At 43.0% G+C, this 6000-nt stretch overlaps 1 protein-coding gene across 3 annotated transcripts in view; it reads right to left on the reverse strand.

Annotated features, from left to right (window-relative positions):
- Nucleotides 1-5637, reverse strand: part of Ddr (discoidin domain-containing receptor 2) — an 819413-nt gene extending 813776 nt beyond the window's left edge. For all 3 annotated transcript variants that reach the window (XM_065222576.1, XM_065222577.1, XM_065222578.1), the window contains exon 1: nt 3810-5637. The gene's annotated coding sequence lies outside the window, so the exon portion shown is untranslated. The remainder of the gene's footprint in view (nt 1-3809) is intronic.
- Between the last annotated feature and the right edge of the window lie 363 nt (nt 5638-6000).

Raw genomic sequence — 6000 nt, forward strand, 5'->3', positions numbered from 1 at the left:
CAAAAAGTGCGGAGACGAACCGGTTGAAATAGATCAAGTTGGCTTGGAATTTATTTGCGCACATTATGCACTTTTACGTTAAGGTGTTTCTCGTAACCACTTCGAAACTTTAAGTGCACAAATGTAAGCTGCTCCGAAACGTACCACAATGAAACTGTTACTCCACGTGTGCTGTACTGCAGCATACATGAAGTAGCGATTTCAGGTGAAATGGGGCATTAATTTAAGGAGTGCAGTTTCGAACCCCTTTGGATACGGTTGTGTTTTAAGTTTGTTCTCTGTTTTGTGCGTGCGTTCACTTTCATAATTTTCGGCTGCATTTGCCGGATTTGCGTTGGCACTCTGCCTCCCGGACGGTTATACGTGTGTGATTGGTGGTTTTCTCGTTTTTCGGGAAGTTTTCGAATCGAGAAAAAAAACGTAATTCATGATGTTTCCAAGCTTCAGAAGAGATGTCGCTATCTGCGTTGTTTGATTTTTTCTCACGGACCAGAAAGTGTACCAAAAGTGCTTCTGAACGTGTTTCGCAGTTGGGTGTGGTGAATTTCGTGAATTCGCGGTTTATGTTCAGTGATAATTCCGTATCACAAAATTGCTCACCGAGTTCCTTTTTTTTTGCCGTTAGACGACGACGGGCTGTAATAGAGCTAACACCTTCGAACTCTCGGTCTAAACCTGCTTTAATTTAAGGGTAATAGTTACAGTTTTCTTCCATAATAACACTGCCGGACAGTGGGGGTTAGATTGTACACACACACACAAACAAATGGGGAATTAATTTAAGAGATGTGAGTAATTGAAAATTCGAAGTGGAAGTGCATGTGCATGGTAGTCATTTGTGGACTCTGCAAGGAATCACCTTAAATCGTTTTGGAATCTTCCGCGCACTTATTCATTGACTCATGACGAAAAATTGCGCAGAAGACACCAAGATGATACAACTAAAACCTAAAAGCGCACTTTTATTAACCATTCCGCACGTTTGAGGAGTACAGGTAGTAATGCAATACACAATATTAAATCGAAGACGGCATTGGCTCTTCACACACAACGGGATATTGGATTTTTCAGTGGATCAAAAGAGTACAGAACAATCTGCCATTTCTCACGCACAAAATGACAGTTGTTTATGGTATTGCAAATTTTCAGTGTCAAACAAGAGATGTAAATACATTTTCGTTATTTTTCGGAGACAAAAATCGCCGAATTTTAAATGAGAGGTTTATTGGCGAATTATAGATGAGAGATTATCGCCGAAAAAAGAGGTTAAAATGTAACCATGTTAAAATTCACCCAAAAGTAGCTTTAGTGAGGAAATGCTTATCATGCACTTGAGCGAGAACTCTACTCATGAAATAGAAAACTAAAAAATTTTCAACTATATTCACAATCACAACATTAAGAATAGATTTCCAGAATTTTTAGAACTTGCCACAAAGCTTGAATAACTCCAGAAAATTCCAATAAATGCTGGTACCAGATACAACTTCTTAAAAATCCGGACTCTTTAAAAACACCAGTAATTCTATACGAAGCATCCGTAAAAGCTCTTGGCAATGTTAAGAAATAGTGTTGCTCGGCAGCTTAATAAAATATTAGAGTTTATTTCGATGCGAATCAAATAAATCGAAATAAGCTATAAGCACAACACCAAGTTATTACCTTTGCACTGGAAACTGGAATCGAACTCGAGACGACCTCATTGGCAAACATTTACACTGCCAACTTAGCCACGCCAACAATCTACATGTAAAAAAAATCTACACGCTCTTCTACAACAAGATCGCTGAGTAGAGGCTTTATAATAGTGCACATGAATCAGTTTTCTCGACTAGTTAATTCAACTTTGTAAAAAATCGGAGTAAAAGATGTAAAACTGTACACGTCTAAAAATAAGCCTATTTGACTGTTAAAATGCTTCGAAAATAGCACTAACACAATTTATTAGCTGAGTACAGGTTGTTTAGTTGTTGAAAAAGCACTTCTGATGTTTTTATTATTCAGCAAGAGTGGTAGGTTGTGTAGAAGCCATCAAATGAGTAATATATTAACTTTATTTGCTTTGTTTTGCAGCTACAAGTTGAAATTTGATTAGTATGTGAATAGAAGTTACATTAGCGTGTATTGGCTGCTGTTATTCAGTGCGACTGATAAATTGAATAACGGTTGTGAAAAAGTTGGGAAACGCTCTCCAAAATTATGTTGCTAGCTTTTGCTTGTAGCTACATCTGCCGCTTTTTTCAGCAACTTAACAGCACAACACTGGTAAAGTTGGCTTATAGCATAGCATAAACCAGGTTGCACAATGTCGTAGGTGGTAAGATTAATTACTACCTCTTATATAAAGGATGTGTCTTCCTCCAACAGAACAGAGCTGTCCTGGCCACGTCCTTGCATCTGGTGGGGAAGGGGGAGGAATATTAGTCCGACACTTATTTAAGAGGATGCAGAGAACTCTACGACCCCTCATAACTGTCACGGAAAGGGCGGAATTTTGTTAGTAGGAAGGGTAAGCCATAGGATACGCCCAACCGACGTTGCTGGCAATTGTTATATTAAGTAACGCTGGTAAACTTGGCTTATAAAGCTAAAAATGTTGGTTGGGCAGGCAGTCTTATGGAACAATCAACTCATGGACCAGGGGATTCATTTATTTGCTTCATTTCATTTCGTTACAAATTTTGCATTTAACAAAAACTGCTCATGTTCCTCACTGACAATTGTCAATTGGTATCCCTTTTTTTTTTTCCTTTGGTTTGTTTTTTCCGTCGATCTTGTTTTCCGTGCTGAGCACCAATGCTACCGACGTGCCAGGAAGGCAGCTCCCACACCTGGACCCTACCTATCGACCCATCAACTCATGAAGCGAGGACCAACGGCTTTACTTCCCATCCGAAGGAAGGCGTGATCAGAGATGTTATGCCTCAGAACATCCCGGCGGCGCCGACTTGGATTGAACCCAGGCCTGCTGGGGTGAGAGGTAATCACGCTTACCACTACACCACCGGCGCCGTTGATTGGTATCCCTTGAAGATCATTTTGTCAGTTTGAGTGAGTGACGAAAGTAATTGTGCAAATATTTCCATACATCACGATTTTTCAGCACTGGCCTAGACAGTGCAGGCACGGCATTGCCAAGTCGGAGGCGTCGGGTTTGATTTCCATATTGTTTGGCAAGCACAATGAGACTCTATGCACAGGAATGTCGAGAAACTTCAACCATTTAATATATGTTCCTCATTGATTGAACCTATGTGGATCTAAAAATTAAATCGGCTTCGTACAGCTCTCGCAATAACTTTGAAAACAGCCCAACGGAACAACCCGTCATAACACTAATTACTGCGTAAACACTGTGAGATTCAAATCAAAGCCACTCGTGAAATGTAAACACAAATGATGAAGTCACCAACAGATCACGAAAGAAAGCTCATCAAATCATTACCCAGCCCTAATCAAGCGTAGCGCTCCCGGGGTCCCCAAACAAGCACAGTACGTAACCTTCGACAACGGCGCTCTCGACTTGAACCACCATGAATGAAATCGATTGCAAATAAGCCGAAAAACCGAACATCTTGATCACCACGGCGACGACGGCGTATTTCGGTGTAGCGAACGCGGCAATATCGTCAGTCAATATTTACCGATATCGTTTGCTTCCTAATGTTTCTCGAGAACACATCCATGCCATGAGCCAAACCACGTCCGTCATGGGGAAGCAAACACAGAGCTTGAGGCGATCGGTGCCGCTCCATGTTTGGGTAAACAATCACCAGAAAATTACATCCAAGACCTCTCCTGAGACTCACCTTGCCTAGTAGTGATGTGATTTGTTCGGTTCGGGTTGGCTCTTCTTCGCTATTGGTGGGTCGGGTTCCGAAAAGTCAATCAATAACACATCAACCTGCCTCTTATCACGTAGTCGAACCACGGCCTATCAGTATCAGAAATCTTCACAACACTCAATCACTTCAAAACACACTCGGTAGCGCTCTTCTCCAATTTCCAGAATGATATCTTACAAGTAGATAATCTTATCACTGAAGCATTCCTTCACAGCTCATCGAACAATTTTATTTTCCACAGTGTCGTGGTCAACTTGATTGATTTCACCGGGCTCGAGCCACTTCGATTGAGCGGATAGATAGCACTTGAGTAATCCCAGTAGGCTCCGATTATTATCACTGAAACACCCGAAGAGAAGCTTTCATCAACGAACGGAGTTGATGGGAATTCCCTTTCCTGTCGCAATCGCGTTTCGTGGTCACTGATTTTGTGGTCAACCGCAGCTTCTCGTAATCTAATAATGATTAAGCACACACCACATGCACAAATGCGATTGGGTTAGGGCCTGATTATGCCAAAACGGAAGCTTTGCACTTGGAATCAATTTATCGCACCAACCAACAACGGTAGAGGGTCATCACCGCGGCACGCCCGAACGAGCACACGACACTCCAGGAGGTTCCGAAAGGCGAAATTTCTTGTGTGCACTAGCGTCGAATGATTTATTCATGTGCGCGTAACTTCTGGTCAAACAGAACGCTCACAAACGCGCGTAGTAGGACTTCTGGGTGCACTTTGTGGTCAACGCCGATATAATTAATACGATGGCACTATAATTGATATTACACGAGGCCACTCGTCCTGACCGGGAGCAGCAACAACAATTTTCAAGCACATTAACACACTTGAGGTCGTCCGCTGCCAAAGTGACTCTCAGAGGAATTTATACTATATGGGTGTGTAATGTATATTGACATAAATTAGACTCGAGCCTTGCTGTCTGGAGCTGATGGTTGGACTGACTTCTTCTTTTCCCACCTTCTGCCAGCCAACGGAACGGCTGATTATGTTTTCACCGATACTATCAGATTTCACGAGCCCTCGTGACGGCTTTTGCATATAATTGAATCCGATGGACGTGTCACTCAAAATTGTACACTCCTTCCTCGCGTTGACGATAAATTAATTCACGCAATTTCCCATAAACTTCACCACCAGATGGTTGAGCAATATTTCTCGCAAAGTCGTTCACGAATCACTTTCAAGCACGTTATCGATTCATGCCTTCCGAATCTACTCCAAACGGGACGAGCAGGAGGGCTGTGGAGCGCAAATATTTTCCTCCTTTCGTTGTCCTGTCGTGAGCAGTGCCCATAAACCGTTACACTTTTATCATTTTCTCGGTTCTTTAATTTATGCAAATTAAAAAATAATAACAACGATACACCCGACAAAAAAGTAAACCGCCCTCTGCTCGAGCGAGGGGGAGCACGCTACTTTGCTGTATCGACCGGGCCTGCGAGGATTTTTCCACCACCCCACATGTACAGACTACAGGAGCCCCAAAGGCTCGCGATTGCTCCTGTTGCTGTGCTTCGCCTTCCTTGCTACTGGCGCAATGTGATTTACGAACACGGACAATCCTTTGTACAGGTTCCAAACACACACCCTTGTCCTCGCAGGACACCAAATTTGCAATAAATTACTAACCCTCCGTATGTATGTATGAATGCATGTATATCTTCAATTTTTCCAGGTAAGACCGCGAAGGACCACCGCGCGCGAAATGTCCACTACGTGTCTCGAGCTCGCTTTCAGCTGTTCTAAACCTAACGAACCGAACGTCGAAGATTGACTGAAGGGACTCGGCCTTGCTGGAACGGAACGACCAGCCATCAGGAATACGGCGGCTTCGGGCACGCGAGCATACAAGACGACGGTATCGCAGATCCAGAGCATATAAACAGAGCACGCGCATAAACTGCACACTTTCTCTCCTCTCTATCGTTTTTTCGTTTATTTCTCTTTCTCCCTCTCACTTGACCGCGAGCAAACGAAACTGTGAGAGAATATGCAACTATGTTGCAGGTTGCAGGCTGCAGCTGCAAGGTCCTGAACCTGAGTAGGAACTGCTGTACAAAACCGCTGCATCAATCGCAATTCTCTCACGCCAGAGCGAAACATCCTAGAGAGTACGCAACAATGTTGATGTAA

The sequence above is a fragment of the Ochlerotatus camptorhynchus genome, unplaced genomic scaffold (genome assembly GCF_037179485.1).
Source record: "Ochlerotatus camptorhynchus isolate MF236.1 unplaced genomic scaffold, CSIRO-AGI_Acam_v1.1 ptg000176l, whole genome shotgun sequence".
Taxonomy (NCBI): Eukaryota; Metazoa; Arthropoda; class Insecta; order Diptera; family Culicidae; genus Ochlerotatus; species Ochlerotatus camptorhynchus.